The sequence below is a fragment of the Coenobita brevimanus genome, chromosome 29 (assembly GCF_032717465.1).
Source record: "Coenobita brevimanus isolate Jiangsu-jjx chromosome 29, ASM3271746v2, whole genome shotgun sequence".
Lineage (NCBI taxonomy): Eukaryota > Metazoa > Arthropoda > Malacostraca > Decapoda > Coenobitidae > Coenobita > Coenobita brevimanus.
Window position 1 is genome coordinate 23,961,194 of NC_136982.1, and position 20,264 is coordinate 23,981,457.

The window sequence follows — 20,264 nt, forward strand, 5'->3', positions numbered from 1 at the left end:
TTTCTCTCTCTCTCTCTCTCTCTCTCTCTCTCTCTCTCTCTCTCTCATTGGCTCTCAAATCTGTGTGAAGGGTGAGTGTCCTTCCTTTCCACCCACTCCATCGTTTCCCTGTGATAAGTGGGGGGGGGGGGGCAGTGGGCATGCGTGTGTGCGCGCGAGCTCGGGCATGCCATTTGGGTACCCATTCATGTTGTGTGCCTGTTGTCATTAATGCATAATTGTCAAGGTTTCCGTTTAGTCAAATTTACACACACACACACACACACACACACACACACACACACACACACACAGTGCTGATCAGTCTTTGTCCCCTTTCCCCATTCTTTCTCTCTTCCCTTTTCCCTCTCCACCAGTTCTTCCCCATCTTCTTCCCTTCCCTCTTCCATTTCTTCCATCATTTTCCTCTCCTCACTTTCTTCTTTCCTCCGTTAAAAGTTCCCTTCCCCTCCTCCTTCATAGTTCCTTCCTTCCCTCATTTTTTCTCTTTTCCTCTTCCTCTCTTGGTCCCCCTTCTCCTCCCCCCTTTTCCTCCACACTTCTCTCCATTTCTTTCTTCTCTTCCTTTTTTCTATCCTTTTCTCATACACGTTGGTTAGATCTTAAGTAGAATCAGTTGTTTAACCATCAAGCAACCTTGTTATGATCACATAGCCCTTCTGTTAATAGTATACTTCCTATAATCTCCTTTATCCCTGTCACGGGGTTTTTATAATACCACAGCAATTTTAAAATAAATGGTTAAATATTATTTAATTTGATAATAATATTCAATAATATTGAAGAGCAGAGACAATGATTGTCTTGCTACATCAAGCAACGATTACTTTACGCTGACTTGCTAAGATTCTCAAGAACGAGAATTTATAAACTTTCTCAACAGTACACAGCAGAGACTAATTACTCACAATTGCTGAATTACTGTACTGTTAGCCTCTGGAGAAAGTTACATCACCCCTGACAATAAATAACTAATACTAACATCAGGTTCTTGCCGATGCTTAACTCCCAGGTGGCACAACGGATATTAAGTTAATACAACAAGACTGGTCTAAGTACCAGTTATGAAAGCAAACGTTTATGCAAGCTAGAGCTATATGGAAAATAAGCTTAATTATGGAGAAATGAAACAAGATTTTACTTTACATTAAGCTCGAGAAAGGAACTGTTAAATTTATTAATTACAAAAAATAAATTTTACGTTACAATTCAAATCAAATTAAATGAGACGCACTCGCTCACTCACACAGAAGCTAAATACTTACGCCTAGGAAAAACACCTTAACTAAACTCTTAAAACTAGGAAATACACAAAGGAAATACTATAGTCGATGAATGCTGCGTATCACCCAAGCTGAACTAGGATGGAAGTACTGAAGAACTGTGGAGTTTGGGTACTAGCTGACCTCACACTGCTCGCACAGGACCTCTCTCCGTCGCAGCAACAACTGGACTGCCTTCAAATACATTGTATGGGCAGGACGCAAGGCGTGGCTAACGGTTGAGGGAAGCAGAGGCAAACGATAAAGAAACAATTGTATCGCTCAGTAGCGCACTTAATGACGTGCATTAAATCGGTCACTTTTTGAAAACGGTGACGAATGATTTGAAAAGTATACTCCGAAATGGAGGGAGAAACGGTTAGCTGAGCGATACACAGTGAGTTTTCCACTAATAGTTCGTGGCTTCTCACAAAAGGGAAATGTCGCGAACTGATTCGTGACATTACGCCCTTAGAAAGTTAAATTTTTTCCTTATGGGAAAAAATTTGTGGATATATATATATATGTACACATCCTAAGTCATTCGCACAAGATTCACACTGTGGTGTGTGTGCTATCCTGCTACAGGAGAAAGTCGCAGTCGCCAGTGAGCGAAAACCTCGTATTTACGTTAATAGAAACAAGCTTGAGGGAAAAACTCCGTGACGACTGTGAAAATCCTGTACTCAGGTCAAACTGAGCGAAAGTTCGCTACATTTACATTAACAACTAATTGTTATGTAGTGTTGTGTATGTAATACACGGTGTAGGTGTGACAGTTGTAGTGTAACTGTACCTACGTGTAAAATGACACAGTAATACAAATTTATAGTAAAATAATGATGACGAGGCAGAAGAGAAGGGGCGGCAGCATGCAACAGGAACGGCCAGCTGATCTGCACGGCAATGCTGCACCCACCAGCTACACCTGCGAAAGGAATTAAGGTGGAGCATCAAAACTGTTATTTCTGTCTCTCTCTCTCTCTCTGCCTAGCAATCAGTACTTATGTCATTATTAACCAGGAAACGTAATTCTTGAATTCACAAATTGCTTAGAACCCTTATAGCTTACTGGTTAACGCTTATTAACTAGGAAATGTGCCAATTCTTGAATTACTCAAATCTCTTAGAACGGGCAGTTTACTAGTTAACCTAACATTATAAACCAGGAAACGTGCCAGTTCTTGAATTCACAAATTGCTTAGAACGGGCGGTTTACTGGTTAACCTAACTCTACACTTACGAGTAATACAGGAAGCTGAAAATCGCTACGCAATCTCGGGCAGGTCACGTTTTAACACCCAGCGTGGGTGTGAACACACATGTGGGTAATGTGCATTCTCCGGGAATCCTCAGAGAGGCCCACAGCTCGAGACATTCCACAAGGTAATTCATACACAGCCTCGGACTGTCTCTGCAAGGTTCTCAAACTTCCCCCTTAACTTATGGTATACATGTATGTACAAGCCCTGGATATACTGTGTCCTGTAGGGCCAACGAGTGAGACGTCTGGTCTACACTTTTAACTGGGAACCAGGCTGGTCCTTGGATTACTCAAATCGCTTAGGATGCCTATCTTACGGAACCCAACATACAACAGTTGCTAGTTAGTAAGCAGCTAGTAGGTGAGACATCAGGTCTACACCCACATTACCACCACCCTGTCTCTCAACTGACTCAGAGATTACAGGTGTGGTTAGAAACGGCACAGGAAGGGCATGTCCCTGATTAGTGGTGTTACTTTGACACACACTGCAGGAACGGACAAAACTATCTATGTCTCGTCCCATCCCTGGCCAGAAAAAGTCAGCTCGGATACGGCCCTGAGTCTTCCTTTTGCCCATGTGACCTCCTGAGGCTGAACAATGACCCCATTGTAACACTGCTAGGCGGTACTTGGCGGGAACGACAAACTGCAATCGAACCTCGCCCTCGGGTGTTCGTGACTCACGGTAGAGCCGTCCTTGTCTGCTAAGGAACTTGGCTCGACCTCCCCGTGAATACTTAATCACTCGACCCTTTTGTTTGTTCCGCACGGTAGCAAGTGTTGGGTCAGAATGTTGTTCTTGCACAACAAGTTGGCTACACATCAGATCTTGCGGCGATTCAATGATCACTGGGGTGACACAATCTGGAGCCTCAACCATGGCTCGTGTTACCGCAGCAGCCGAAGTCTGAGTAGCGTCATCGGAGCAACTATCCTTGACTCCATTAATATTGCCTACTATAAAGTCAAATAGAGGCTCTGGCATGACAACTGCAAGTGTCATACCAGTATAAAATGGAGATGCCACCTGGATACATGCCTCAGGGAACAATCTCACTGATCCATCAATAAGCTTTGCATGGATCTGTCGACCTGTATACTGCTCAGGCCGAACTAAACTCTGCTTAACAGAGCAACCTGAGGAACCATTGTCTCTCAGGACCTTCACAGGAATGCCTCCCACAAACCCTGGCTGAACAAGGAAGGTACTGTCACCTGTGGGAGGGCCTGTGGAGGATGCAGCTAGCCACTCATGAGGCTGCTGAATTGATGTGGCAAACATTGTGCCTTGAGGGTTATATTGGGAAGATGGAACATTGGCCATCTGTGGAGGGGGGTTCACTGTCACTGTGGGACTAGTGAACTGTGGGGAAGTACCCACACTGGTAGGGACGTGACCACCGTGCTGCTGCTGAGGAATGAAGGCTGCATTCGCTTCCAGCCTCTTTTGAGCTGGTGGTGAAAAAGTTTGTCCCGTCGGTCGGTTGCGTGGCTGATACTGCTGCTTGTTAGGGTACTTGTTGTACCGCTTCCAGACAGGCTGCTGTGTATTTTGCCCCTGGTCCTTCCACTGCGGTTTTGGACCTTGGCCATTATTCTGAGAATGGCCTTGTTGCTGGGGTTCAGTCTGAGATGGCTTCCCAGACTTGGCAGTATCTTTTCTGCTCCAGGTGTTTTGCTTACGAGCTTGATACCCGTATGCAGTAAAGAATGCGTCAGCCTTCTCTACCATTTGGCTGGCATCTTTCACCTGGCAGATCTTAAGCTGTGCTATGAGCTCAGCAGGCCATGACCTCTCTAGCTGTGTACGCAGCATAAGGTCAAATATCCCCTCACGCGTGGAAGGAGTTTCATCTTTCTCCATCCACTCACCTAGGTAAGCAGTAAGACGGTCGAGGAACTGAACAGCTGTCTCCTTGTCTTGGAGACAAGCTCGCATGAACTGAGCTTTGGCGTCGTCTACTGTGAGACCATACGCCTTAATGAGTGCAGCTTTCATCACTTCATACGTGAGATTGTCTCCACGAATTCTGTGGAGAATATCGAGGGCAGGGCCCTCAAACAGGCTAAGAAACTGAAGCTGCTTAGCTGCATCATCGAGCTGGTAAAGCTGAGCCATGTCTTCAAATCGAGCTATGTATGGCTCGATTCGCTCGCCATCTTTGTATGGGGGAAGCTTGATGTGTGGGGTCGCCATAACATGTGCAGGGAGAGCGCTCGTGGAGCTTGAACCAACTGCACCAGATGTGTCTGAAGCCAAGGAATCTCGCTTGAGCTTCAGCACTTCAAGTTCATGTTTCTCGCGTGCTTCACGTTCGGCACGTTCATATTCACGTTGTTCCCGCACGTGTTCTAAGTCGAGTTCGCGCTGTTTTTGCTCGTGTTCACGCTGTTCTCGCTCGTGTTCCAAGTCGAGTTCGCGCTGTTTTTGCTCGTGTTCACGCTGTTCTCGCTCGTATTCGCGCTGAATTCTACGCTCTTCACGAGCATCTTTCTCACGTTCTTGCTCGTAATTGAACCGTGAGAGTATGTATTCTTTGATTTCAGTTGGGTCCGTAAGGCCCATATCTTTGGCTTCCTGTAAAAATATGGTAGTAGCCATGTCGCTAACTCAATCTAAATAACTAGCGACTCAGTACTGATTGCTGCTTCGCAAACGAATGCCAATAAACACAAATAAAGGGTACAGACACAAGCTAGTGGTGACCAGTCTTATCCAGTTAACTGGCAAAGAATAAATCAAAAATGTAAATGACTGGGAAGACTATTGTCAATAATAAACACAATGGGTACGGCGACTTCCCAGGAGCGAATAAAATCGTCTGGCGTTACCAAGAATAAACGAGTTAAGTACTCTATTGATTAATAAAGCAAAATTCACTTGCTAAATTAAGGGTAAATACCAGTAAACTTGTGTCTATAAACTTTAATGATAAATACCTAAATATGAATGAGTGAGCACTATCTCGTGAATAGCTTTAGGGTTAGGAGTTAATATCCTGGAATGAGGTCGCCAATTGTCACGGGGTTTTTATAATACCACAGCAATTTTAAAATAAATGGTTAAATATTATTTAATTTGATAATAATATTCAATAATATTGAAGAGCAGAGACAATGATTGTCTTGCTACATCAAGCAACGATTACTTTACGCTGACTTGCTAAGATTCTCAAGAACGAGAATTTATAAACTTTCTCAACAGTACACAGCAGAGACTAATTACTCATAATTGCTGAATTACTGTACTGTTAGCCTCTGGAGAAAGTTACATCACCCCTGACAATAAATAACTAATACTAACATCAGGTTCTTGCCGATGCTTAACTCCCAGGTGGCACAACGGATATTAAGTTAATACAACAAGACTGGTCTAAGTACCAGTTATGAAAGCAAACGTTTATGCAAGCTAGGAGCTATATGGAAAATAAGCTTAATTATGGAGAAATGAAACAAGATTTTACTTTACATTAAGCTCGAGAAAGGAACTGTTAAATTTATTAATTACAAAAAATAAATTTTACGTTACAATTCAAATCAAATTAAATGAGACGCACTCGCTCACTCACACAGAAGCTAAATACTTACGCCTAGGAAAAACACCTTAACTAAACTCTTAAAACTAGGAAATACACAAAGGAAATACTATAGTCGATGAATGCTGCGTATCACCCAAGCTGAACTAGGATGGAAGTACTGAAGAACTGTGGAGTTTGGGTACTAGCTGACCTCACACTGCTCGCACAGGACCTCTCTCCGTCGCAGCAACAACTGGACTGCCTTCAAATACATTGTATGGGCAGGACGCAAGGCGTGGCTAACGGTTGAGGGAAGCAGAGGCAAACGATAAAGAAACAATTGTATCGCTCAGTAGCGCACTTAATGACGTGCATTAAATCGGTCACTTTTTGAAAACGGTGACGAATGATTTGAAAAGTATACTCCGAAATGGAGGGAGAAACGGTTAGCTGAGCGATACACAGTGAGTTTTCCACTAATAGTTCGTGGCTTCTCACAAAAGGGAAATGTCGCGAACTGATTCGTGACAATCCCTCTCTTCCTTCCCTCTATCCTTCCTCACCCATTCCTTTCTTCCACCTTCCCTCTTCCGTTCCTATCTCTTTTCTCCTCTCTTGTCATTTTCCCCTTTCTGATCCATGTTTTCTCTCTCTGTTCATTCTTCCTACCATTTCCATCCTCTTTCCTTCGCAATTTCCTTTCTGCCTCCTATAGTTCATTCATTCCTCCCTTCCTTACTCTTCTCGCATCCCTTCCTGCCACACATCCCTTTTATCCCCTATTCATTTCCCTTCCTTCCCTCTTTCTTTGTCTTTCTCTTTCTTTGCCCTCCCTCCCTCTTCCTTCCCCTTCCCTCTCCCTTCTTCCATCTCTTCCCTCTGCTCTCTACTCTTCCATCCCTGTGCCAGCAGCGTGCCTTCTCCCATCCCTTCCCTTCCACCCCTTTGCCTACTCTCTTTCTCTCCACCCTTCTACCTACTCCCTTAGTCTCCATACCTCTAACTACTCCATTCCCTTCCGTCCCTCTAACTACTCCATTCCCTTCCGTCTCTCTATCTACCCCCTTTCCTTCCATCTCTCTACCTGCCCTTTTCCACCCCAGCTAAGTATGTGCACCCCTGAATAACACATATCTGTGGAGTAATAGCTACAGTAGTATGGGAAAGCGTTTCCAGTTCCACGAAACAAAATACTTCTTCTTCGCCAGGGTCGTAAATATCTGCAACAGGCTTACTTTACCAGCTACGCTAAAGTTCATTCCCCTCCTGTCTACAAGGCACCCCGTAAACTTAACATACCCGTACATAACGTCGCGTCTGTCATTATATATTCGTCAGTTTGTTTGCAAAGTAGTGTAAACATAGACTAAGATCTGCACAGATAGCCTTGAGTTAACGGTCATTCCTTTCCTTTCGACCTGTGATGGGCTGTGGATCGCTGAGGATCCCTGTTAGTTAAGTGACCACCATAGGGATTTTTTTTTTTTTTATGTACCAGGGGTCACTGTTTCAGGAGGTAACTTGCATACTTGCCCCGCATGGGAAGGTTCCTTGTCTCAGTAGATTGAACGGAGCTGGAACCTGATTGACTGCTGCCTACCTTAAAAGCACCAGGCAAGGCTGCCGCATCACCCCTGAACATCCACACTGTGCAATTTCCACATTGTGTCTAAACAACCTCCATTAACTCAACTTACCCGCACACGTCATGCCTTAGTTATATACCGTATTTATTTGATTACTCATTTTACTTTATTACCTTCTGTTTCAGGTCATTCAGACTGGCAGCTTGTAGATAAAATATTATGGAAAGTAACTTTTCACTTTCAGTCTTTCCTATGAAATTTCCATGTCAGTCTTTCCACGGTGCATGGTGTTTTTTCTCACATTTTCCTGACAGTTTCAACTGGACGGTTTGGAGGCGGGGGGAGCCTTCTTGCTTTACTGTCCTTATCCTTCAGCATATAGAATTAGATCTCGTAGTCATAGCCTACTCTGTAACAAACAGCCTCGAAAGGACCATAAGGTCTGTTGCTGCCTGCTTTTTTTTTGTATTCCCTTTGTATCCCTCTTCTTTCGCCCTCCCTTCCCCTCCCTCTACCTACTCCCCCCTCTTCCATGCCTCTACTTATTCCCTCCCCTCCCCTCCCTCTACCAAGGCCCCTCCCATCCATCCGTCTACGTACTCTCTTGCCTTCCCTCCCTCTACCTACTCCCTTCCCTTCCATCCCTCTGCGTATTACCTTCTCATCCATTCCTCTACCTACTCCCTTCCCTTCCATCCCTGTACCTACTCCCTTTCCATCCCTCTACCTATTCCATTCCTTCCATCCCTCTACCTATTCCTTCCCTTCCATCCCTGCCCATACTCCCTTCCCTTCCATTCCAACCCATACTCCCTTCCCTTCCATCTTTATCCATATTCCTTTCCTTTTCATCTCTGCCCATACTCCTTTCCATTCCATCCCTCTACCTACTCCTTTCTCTTCCATCTCTGTCCATACTCCCTTCCCTCCCTTCCATCTCCATCCATATATCCTTCTCTTCCATCTCTACCCATACTTCCCTTCCTTTTCATCTCTGCCCATACTTCTATCCTTTACATCTCTACCCATACTCCCATCCCGTCCATCTCTATCCATACTCCCTTCCCTTCCATCGCTACCCATAGCCTACTCCTCTCCCTTCTATCTTTATCCATACTCCCTTCCTTTTCATCTCTGTCCATACTCCCTTCCCTTCCATCCCTCTACCTACTTACTTTTTGTCCCTCCTCCCTCATCCCCTCCTGTCGCCCATCCTTCCGTCCCTGTCCTCCCTCTTCCCCTTCGGCAAACAAACGGAAATTACACAAGTCTTCCCTAACAAGCCAACTACTGTCATTATCCCTGGCCTTTGTTAGTGAGAGGCCATGTAGCTGATATCATCTGGATCTCTCACTTACTCCCTTACGCCCAGTCTGTAAGCACACACACACTCACGGTGATTTGTGTTGCTTATGAACTTTTACTTAAATGTTGAAGTTAGTACTGGCAGTATTACTGTAGGGGATTATTTAATGGAAGCGGATATTTGAATTGTAATAGCGGTGGAAATATTGGCAGTGATAAGAGGCAGCGATAAGTGCTGATATACGTAGCGAGCAGTAATAATAGAGTAATACTAGAAATACATCAGCAGTGGTATGATGGTAGTGTACTGTATAAATAATTGAACGAGAGGGAAAGTAATTTAGAGTACGAAAGAATTAATAGTATTGCTTAGTGATTTTGTATAAGATAATACCGGTAATACTCTAATTATAATAATAATAACATTGATGATGGCAATCATCATCATCATTATCATCATCATTTATCTGTATCTATCTATCTATAGCCAGACAGGCACCTTTATTCCGTAAGGGGTGGCCACAAACAAATCGCCTCCATGTCGCCCTATCCCCTGCCATTACGCTACCCTCCCAACAACTCACACTCCCGCTCCCTTATACTTCTCCACTCCATCCCTCCATCTCATCCTCGGTCCTCCCCTCCCTCTCCCCCCTTCCACCTCACTCACATACTCTACTCGTTAGCCTCTCATTTTCCATCCCACATTATAATAATAACAACAGTAATAACTAGAAAACACTCAGAGAACCTCCGCCAATTTCATTGCCATTAAAAAGGATCCGGATCCGGATCCATGGAGAAATTGTGTGGAACACATAGGATCCAGATCCACCCCCAAAGTTAATCAATTGTTCCTTGACCCATGGCCCCTTCTAACACAAAATTTTATTGAAATTCATTGAGATCTTTTGGAGATATTGTGCGGGATACATGGAATCCGGATTTTTTTTTTTAAATAGATAATGAATGGAAAAAGGAAAAACAAAAGAAAAAAAAAATGAGTCCATGTTCCTAAAGGCATCCTCCATTCATAAAATAATTATAACAACTGGATTTGAATTGAAGTGGAATAAATGTTTGTGGGAAACAACTCCCAAGAAGTGAACTCCAGAGAGTAGTAGTTCTGGGGATAAATGAATTTTGATAAGCAGAGGTTCTGCATTGCGGGGGAGAGAGTGTGAATTCATGGGCGCTTCCAGCTGCCCGAGTATTTCGGGAGAAAATGTGAGGGGGAGGAACAATTGAAGCCAGTTCGTCTGAACACTTACGGTAATAATATCTATAAAATAATGCTAAAGAAGCAACATCTCTAAGTACTGATAATGGAGGAAGGTCTTGCGTGATGGCAGGATTATTGATTAATCTAATGGCTTTATTTTGAATTTTGTCCAACTGCCTCAGTGCAACCGCTCCACATCCACTCCACAGTGGTGAATAGTAATCGATCTGAGAACGCACATGACTTTTGTATATTGTGGCCATCTGCTCGTCAATGAAGAAATCACGAACTCTGTAAATAAGTCCCAATTTTTTGGAAGCATTTTTAGCAAGGGATTTAACATAAGCTGTCCAGCTTAGGTTGGGGTTTAGAGTAACACCTAGGATATCAATTGTAGTGGATATGGGAATATTAGCATCATTTAAAATTATGTGAGAGTCTGAGGGATTCTTTCTGTTGGAGAAATTAATGGATTTAGTTTTCTGAGCATTAAATGAGACCAGATTTGTTTGTCCCCATTGATTAATTTTAAAAAGGTCCTGGTTCAGTGAAATTGCTGTGTTTATTTGGGAATGTATAATATCAAATTGTGTAAAGGAGGTACTAAATGTGAAAGAACTATGAAGGGTCGAGTCATCAGCATAAGAGTGTATTGGGTTGTGAATGACAGATAGGAGGTCATTTATATGAATGAGAAAGAGGGTTGACGCCAAAACTGATCCCCGAGGTACGCCAGCATTTATGGAATGAAGCTATCTATCTATATACCTTGGCTGCTTCCCCCAAGGAAAGGGAGGTAGCCGAGACAGAACGACACACTCCCCATTTACTCATCCATTCATACATATTCATTCGCATCTTAGCCCCAAAGGGGAGAACAGACAGATCCTCACCGCACCACACCGCACAAGGGTCAACTGCGCAATGCAATCAGTGACATCCACAGCAGGGCCCGACAGCAGAGCTGGTTTACCTCTGCCACATCATAACAGATTCATTCCCTTACCCGCACCTAACCTGACTAGCTGATCAGACCAAATGCGGGAGAATATCCCCTCAGGGCTGCGTCATCACTTATTCATTCACAATTTCTCTCCATTTATTTCTGTCACGCACAGCCACTCTTCCTTGCTCAACAGACATCCCTCTCGCATCCAGTGCTCTCTTCACACTGTCCATCCATCCTATTCGTGGTCTTCCTCTCAGCCTTACATCTCTCACATCAGATCTAGTTATCTTTTTCACCAATCGCTCATTATCTATTTTCTCCATATGCCCAAACCATCGCAACACCCTCTGCTCAACTCTACTAGCCATCTTCCGAACAACTCCAATTCTCCTTCGCACTTCATCATTTCGCACTCGATCCATACGCGAGAGTTTTAGGTGGAGGTCTGAGTCTGGTGAATGTTGATGGTGGAGAGTGGAATCTGAAGCAGCTGCTGTTTGCAGATGATACTGTACTGGTGGCTGATTCAGAGGAGAGATTGAGACAGTTGGTAGAGGAGTCTGGAAGGGTGTGTGAAAGGAGGAAATTGAAAGTAAATGAGAATAAGAGTAAAGTGATGAAGTGTACGAGGTTGGTAGATGGTAGGGGGATGAATATAGTTTTGAATGGCGAGTTGCTTGGGGAGGTAGAGTGTTTTAAATATCTAGGGTCACATGTTGCTGTGGATGGAAGAATAGATGCAGAAGTGAAGTTTAGAATAAATGAAGTAGGAAAGGTGCTGGGAGGAATGAAAAACGTGTTTAGATGTCGTTCGCTTAGAATGGATGTAAAGAGAAGGCTTTATGAGGGTGTTGTGGTACAGACTGCATTATATGGGGCTGAAACATGGAATATGGGTGTAGCAGAGAGGAAAAGTTTGAATGTAATGGAGATGAGGTGTCTGAGGAGTATGTGTGGAGTGACGCGTATGGATCGAGTGCGAAATGATGAAGTGCGAAGGGGAACTGGAGTTGTTCGGGAGATGGCTGGTAGAGTTGAACAGAGGGTGTTGCGATGGTTTGGGCATATGGAGAGAATGGATAATGAGCGATTGAGTTATGGAATGAAGCTGAGAATAAATATCATCTACCATGACCCATATTTTTCTATTATGAAGGTAAGAAGAAATTAGAGGAACCAGTGATGCAAGGCCATAGTGTGACATCTCAGACAATAAGGCCCGGTGCCATACTCTGTCAAATGTTTTTGATATATCTAGTGCTATTGTGTGTGTTTCACCATGTTGGTCTATTGTTTTGTTAATCTGATGGGTAAGAAGGCAAAGAATGTCTACAGTTGAACGTTCTTGTCTAAATCCATACTGCCGATCATTGATTAATTTATTGATTTCTAGATGCTTGATTATGTTTGTTAATTAGTGTCTCAAAAACTTTACCGAGAATGGAAGTTATTGCAATTGGTCTATAGTTTGATGGATCAGAAATTGCTCCCCTTTTAGGAACAGGATGAATATTTGCTTCTTTCCAAGAGGCTGGAAAACTTGAGGTACGGCTGCATAAGCGGAAAAATTTTGCCAATACAGGAGCCAACACTGAGGAGCAATTTTTAAGTACTATTGAAGGAATTTCATCTGGACCAGTAGCTTTGTCTGCTGAGAGATTCTGTAATTCAGCTTGTACGTATCTGGTGTGAATCATGAAAGGTATTTGAAGGGAATCAAAACCAAGTACACGATTATTGTAATTTTCTGTATTTAGGGTTGAGTTTGTTGAAAAAATGTCAACAAGAAGTTTGGCTTTTCCACATGGGTCACTTACTAGATTTCCACTGGGGGACTGTAAAGGTGGAATGGAAGAGGAGGTAGTGAAGTTAGTTTTGAATGAATTAAGAGTTGACCAGAATATTTTGTTATCATTTGGGTTGTTTAGTAGTTTGTAAGCCTGTCTATGCAGAAAGTTTGTTTAGAAAGATTGATGATAGTTTTAGCATGGTTTCTGATATTTCTATAATAGTTAAAGGCTTCTTTGGTTTTGGTCCTTGTATGAGTGTTATAGGCTATTGTTTTATGTTCTGTTACGCAAGCACAATTGTGGTCAAACCATTTAGGAGAATTACATCTTTTTCTGTAACTGTGATGGGAAATGAATGTTTCCATCCCGACTTTAATGAAATCCTGTATGTGGCCCAATGTGGAATTTACCTCTTGGGAGAAAAAGGAGGTCCAAGGAACATCCATGAAAAAATTATGGAGTCCCTCCCAGTCTGCCCTGTCATAGTGCCATTTAGTCACCACAATCTGTTCAGAGCAGGAGGGTGTGGTAGATGTTAAACTGGTGGCTTGAATCAGACAATGATCCGAGGATCTGAGGGGGGACTTCACTTCGACACTATAATTATCTGAATTGGTTGTTAGAAACAATTCCAATAGGTGGGGATTTTGATCAGGGTTGTCTGGTACACGGGTGGGTTGACTGACTAACTGGGTGAGATTAAATGAGTCTGCAAATAGCTCACATTCAAGACCAAAGTCATCAGTTCTGGACATTAAAATCACCCAGAATAGTAATTTCTGATGCAGTATTTATGCTCAGGACACTTAGTTGTGAAGACAGAGAGTTAAATAAACTCGGCTCTGATGGGGCATTAGCAGAACGATAAACACAACAGAAATACTTAATTTTACCAAAAGAATTTAATTTGTTTATGGAATAGTCGAATTATGGACAATTAAATTTATTAATCTCCTCCAGGGCAATTTCTGATTTAGCAAGGCAACATACAGTACGTCTCTTTTGGGTCTGAAATTTTGAATCAAGATATAACCAGGAAAATTAAATCTAGCTAAATCAGAGGTGGAGCTAACTTGTGTCTCTGTCAAAAATAGCAGATCAGGGGATTCAAACTGGAGGAAATTTTGAAGAGAGTTGATATTGGAGTGAAATCCCCTAATATAGCAAAAGAAAATTTTACTGCACTGACGAACAGATTTAGGTCGCCGCAACACTCGAGGTGGCACAGTCACTTGATGACGACCGGGAGGGCCCTGTGCAAACGACCCAGCCCTGCCGGTGGCGGTCACCCAAGAAACCAATGCACTAATTCCCAGTATAGCAGCAGCCATGGTTCTTTTTATGGGGGTTAGAGCAGGATTGTGTTGTGAAATGTGTATGATATGTAATGACAAAATTGGTGTTTTATGGAGAGAGGATAACTGGTTTACGGCAATGTGATATAATGTGGATGTGTGTTGTGTAAAGAGGCCAGACTAATGCCTTCTGATGGTTGAGGCAGCAAGATGTGTAACCAGCTACCAAGTCCTAGGAGAGAAAATGGAATCCAGGCTATTCCCTGTGTCTCCCGTAACCTTGGCAGTAGTACTTCCCTGGGCAGGGCTGCCTACCCCTACCCCAAAATCTGATCAATTCTTTATTGGCCCATGGACTACCCTTCCATGAAATTTCATTGAGAACTCTTGGAGGTAACGTGTGGACCAACAATCGAATATAGGCGAATACATTATAACCTCCGAATCCTGAATAGCTTTGACCATGAGAAATTGTAATGAACTGATAAAAATTCCTTTCATTGTTCTCTCCGACAAGGAGAGCATGTTTTCACCCAAGTTTGTTTGTCTGTTTGTTGTTTGTCTGTTAGCAGGATTGCTCAAACACTAAAAAAGAAATTTGGACCAAATTTGGTGAGAAGATAGCCCATGTCCCAGGGAACACCTGATTAACTTTTGGGACCGATCCGGACTGCATTACAGATTCTTGATACAGAAAACACTTTTTGCAAAACCCTAATCAGTGATGAGAAAACCTAACCCATTATGAAAAGTGGTTTAGAAATTACGTTGTCCTTGTCAGGGAGATGCTCTCCAATGAGTGCCCCTCTAGTTACCCGTCCCCGCCCTTGAGGGGCTCGGGGACGGGTACTGTTTTCACTCGGGGTGTCTGTTTGTTTGTCTGTCTACCTGTCTGTCTGTTAACAACTTTGCACGAGAACTACTGGTGCGATTTTGACTAAAATTACAGGAATGATAGGCTATTACATTCTGATCACCTGATTAGGTTTTAGGTCAAATTGGGCCAAGGCCCAGGCTGTGGGACTAAAAAATGTAAAAAAAAGAAAGAAAATCGTTTCCTCGCCATAACTCCTTTCAGATTCGTCATATCGACATGAAACCAATACCAAATGGTGCATCTTTCAAAGCTGCATCATATAACATCATACATCCGTTAACGGTAAGGAGGCCAGTGTCAGGTGAGTCGGGCCTAAAATTTCGAATGGACATAAAATCGTCAATTTTCACCCGATTTACTCGAAATTTGATATGTGACATCTTTGACTAGATACCCTGTTGTGGTTATACGTCAGCACTAAAATGACTGCCGGGGATGAGTTTGCTGTGCCTTGGCACCGCTTCTTGTTAGTAACTGCATTGTTATTATTGGACGTTCCAATGTTGAAAAAACTAGTGAAGAATAGTAGTATGACATAATTCCAGTGAAAGGCATGAGAGAGAGAGAGAGAGAGAGAGAGAGAATGATGCAAATAGAGGGAATTATTTAAAAGACCCTTTCCCTGTTATCTTATCTTCCACGATTTAAACTGGCGCAGAAAGAGGAAAGAAGAAGAGACAGAAGGGGGAGAAGGCGAGTTAAAGAGAAGAAGAAGAGACAGGAGAAGGGGAGAAAGTGAGTTAAAGAAGAAAGGACAGGAGTGGTGGCGAAGGTGAGTTAAAGAAATGACGAGAGACAGGAAGGGGGAGAAGGTGAGTTAAAGAAAAGAAGAAAATACTGGAGAAGGGGAGACAGGAGGAGGGAAGAAGGTGAGATAAGGAAAAGATGAAAAGACATGAGTGGGGAGATGGTGAGGTGAAGCAGAGGGGAGTGAGGAAAAGAGTGGGCGAGGAGGGAAAGTTTTAATAAGAGAGGGAGAAGGAAGGAATATTTTAAAAGGAGTTGGGGATGGAAAATGATGGGCAAAGAGCAAGAAGGAAGTGACTGAAAGAAGGAAAAAACAGATAACAGATAGGTGTGTGTGTGTGTGTGTGTGTGAGAGAGAGAGAGAGAGAGAGAGAGAGAGAGAGAGAGAGAGAGAGAGAGAGAGAGAGAGAGAGAGAGAGGAATAAGAAGACAACCAAAAACTATAACAGATATTGGAGGACTGGAAAACTGGGTGACTTAAATTTATACAAGAAAAAAAAAAAAGCAAACAGACAAAGGCGGGAGACACTGAGAATAAAGAAGACAGAAAGAAGTAGGATTAAAGAGGTTACCGAGATGAAAGGCAGACAGGATTAATAGAGAGAGAGGGAACAGGGAAAATTAAAGTGAAGAGGAAAATGAGAATGGTGAAAGACAACGAGAAGGAAGTATTAATGAAAGGAAGCAGGAAGACTGAGAGAAAGAGGGTAGGGAGAGAACAAGGTTTACACAGACGGTTTACTAGCTAAGAAAAGACCTCGTAAGTAGGGTTTTTTTGAAATCTCTATCTAACCCCTCCAGTTCTGTCTCTCCCAAGCTGAAAGAAATTGTCTGGAGATAACAAGAATGAAATATAACACACTTTATACACGAGTTTTATTCTCCCCTGTTTAGAGTACAACTCATGTGTGGGGAGGCTCCCCACATACAGCTCTTCCCAATAGGGTGGAGTCAAAGGCTTTTCATCTCATTAACTATCCTCCTCTTACTGGCTTTCTTCAACCTTTGTCTCTTCGCCTCACTGTTGCATCTTTATCTGCTTTTCTATCGCTTCTTCAATGGTCGCTGCTCCTCTGAACTGTCTGCTTGCATCCCTCCACCTCTTCGACGGGTGTGTAACACCCGTCTAGCAACAAACTCTCATTCCTTTTCTGTCCAGCTATCTAATGCAAGAGTTAACCGTTACTCCCAGTCCTTCATTTATGCAACAGGTCAGCTCTGGAACTGTCTCCCTCTGTCTGTATTTCCTACTTCCTATGATCTCCAGTCTTTCAAAAGCAGTGTGTCCAGGCATCTCGAAATGAACAGATCTTGAATTTGGCTCTCATTTGTATTGTTTTTGCTTTTTCTTCGAGGGAACGGTTTGCGGGCTTCTGGCCTTTGGTTCTTTCTTTCTTGCATTAAAAAAAAATAATTACATTCAAGAATTTGATGGTGTCGAAAAGACACAGGTCAGAAAATGATGGTGATGAGCTAGGGAATGAAGGGAGAGAGAAGAGGAGGGAGAAGGATGTGTAGAAAGAAAGAAAGAATGGACAGGCGAAAGAGAGCTTTGATTTTGAATGGTCAAGAGGAAGGAAAAGGGGAGGAAAATACGTGGTGATGATGATGATGAGGAGGAGGAGGAGGATTACATAGGATTACACAGGACTACATAGGAAAACAAATAGCAACAGACCTTATGGTCCTTTCGAGGCTGCTTGTTACAGAGAAAACTATGATTGCAAGATCTAACTCTACATGCTGAAGTACAAGGACAGTAAAGCAAGAAGGCTCTCTCCACCTCCAAACCCTCCAGGAAAAAAAACACTATGCAGCATGGAAAAACTGACATGGAAATTTCACAGGAAATACTGGAAAAGAAAAGTCATATTCTATAATGCTTTGTCTATAAGCTACCCGTTTGAGTAACCTGAAAGAGAAAGTAATCAAATAAACTAATAGTTACGGCATGACATTATAAACAGGTATGTTGAGTTAATGGGGCGTCTATGGACATAACATGGCAACTACACAGTGCACAGTGTGAATGTTTAGGGGTGGTGCGGCAGCCTTGCCTGGCGCTTTTAATGTACGCAGCAGTCAATCAGGCTCTAGCTCCGTTCACTGCACTAAGACAAGGAACTCTCCCATGTGGGACAAGTACACAAGTTTCCTCCTGAAGCAGTGACCCACTGTACATAAAAAAAAAATCGCGATGTTGGTCACTTGACTAACAGCGACCCTCAGTGATCCACAGCCCATCACAGGTCGAAAGTAAACGTAGTGACCGTTTACTCAGGGCTATCTGTGCAGATCCTAATCTGTGCTTATATTACCTTCTTTGCACTGGGGAAATTGAAGGGGTGTCTTACAGACAAACAGGGACTGTACAGTGCACAGTGTGGATGTACAGTGCACAGAGTGGATGTTTAGGGGTGGTACAGCAGCCTTGCCTGGCGGTTTTAAGGTAGGCAGCAGTCAATCAGGCCCTAGCTCCGTTCACTTCACTGAAACAAGGAACTCTCCCATGTGGGACAAGTACACAAGTTTCCTCCTGAAGCAGTGACCCCTGGTACATTAAAAAAAATCCCGATGGTGGTCACTTGACTAACAGAGACCCTCAGTAATCCATAGCCCATCACAGGTCGAAAGTAAGAGTAGTGACCATTAACTCAGGGCTATCTGTGCAGATCCTAATCTGTGCTTACTGTATATTACCTTATTTGCATTGAGTAAATCGAAAAATGTATAATGACGTGATGCAACGCTATGTACAGGTATGGGAAGTTTACACAGGGTGTTATGTAGACATGAGGGGACTGCACAGTGCACGATGTGGATGTTTTGGGGTCGTGCAGCAGCCTTGCCTGGCGCTTTTAAGGTAGGCAGCAGCCAATCAGGCCCTAGCTCTGTTCATTCCACTGAGACAAGGAACTCTCCCATGTGGAGCAAGTACACAAGTTTTCTCCTGAAGCAGTGACTCCTGGTAAATTAAAAAAAATCCTGATTGTGGTCACCAAGCTAACAGGGACCTTCAGTGATCCACAGCCCATCACAGGTCGGAAGAAAGAGTAGTGACCATTAACTCAGGGCTATCTGTGCAGATTCTAATATGTGCTTATATTACTTTATTTGGATTGAATGAAGTGAAAAATATATAATGACGTGATGCAATGCTATGTACGGGTATGTTGTTTACGAGGTGTCTTGTAGTCAAAAGGGGAATGAACTTACACATAGATGTAAATGCAAGTTATTTGGACAGAAAAAGAGTCAAATGAGGATTCTCGTGCAAATACTTGTCTATTTTGTTTTTGAATGTCTTAACTGAGATACTGTTTACAGTATCTGAGGGTAATATGTTCCAGATATTTACGACTCTGTTGAAGAAGCATTTTGCTTCATGGGGCTGAAAACGCTTTCCCATAATTTTGCAGCTATTGCATCTGGTTTGACTCAACCGGTATATTTCAAAATATTTATTCATGTCTAAGTTTTCATATCCCTTCATGATTTTGAAAACTCCAATAAGGTCACCTCTTAACCTGCACTTCATTAGGTTAAATAATTTAAGTTCTTCAAGGTGTTCCTCATCTGATTTGCTTCTAAGTCGTGGTATCATTTTTGTGATTCTTCACTGTATTTTCTCTAATTTTTCCATGTCTTTTCTGTAGTGTGGAGACCAGAATTGCACACAATACTCAAGATGGGGGCGCACTAACAAGTTGTACAAGGCAAGTATGACTTTTCCGATTTAAACTCAAAAGTTCTTCCAGTAAAACCCACCAGCTTGTTTGCAATTTTAACCACCTCGGTGCACTGCTTACTTGGTTTAAGGTCATTTGATATTATCACACCAAGATCCTTTTCATTGTCTGTGCCTGATAACTGGACATTATTCATTTTGTAATGCGCATGGATGTTATTACTTCCACTATGAAGTACCTTACATTTCTCTGTGTTGAATTTCATTTGCCACTTTTCTGCCCAGCTTGCTAAAGCATGGTCATTTTGTAACTGTTGCCACTGTAATTTTGAAGTTACTTTACTGGTTATTTTAGAATCATCTACAAATTTGGATACTTTACAATTTAGACCCTCAACAATATCGTTTATATAGATAATAAAAAGTATTGGTCCAAGTACTGAGCCTTGGGGAACGTTGCTAGTCACATTACGCAGTTTGGATTCTTTTCCATTTATCACAACTCGCTGTTTTCAGTCTGAAAGCCAGTCTTGTAACCATTTCTGCGCATTTCCTTATATTCCATGTGCTTCTATTTTGCTCATGAGATGTTTGTGACGGACAGTGTCAAATGCTTTCTGAAAGTCGAGGTAAATTAGATGTGCTGCTCTTGAGTCATCATATGATTTGTAAACATCATGGAAGAAATACAGCAAGTTAGTTAAGCATGAGGGACGATGTCTGAATCCATGCAGCGTGTCTTTAATTATATTATTTTC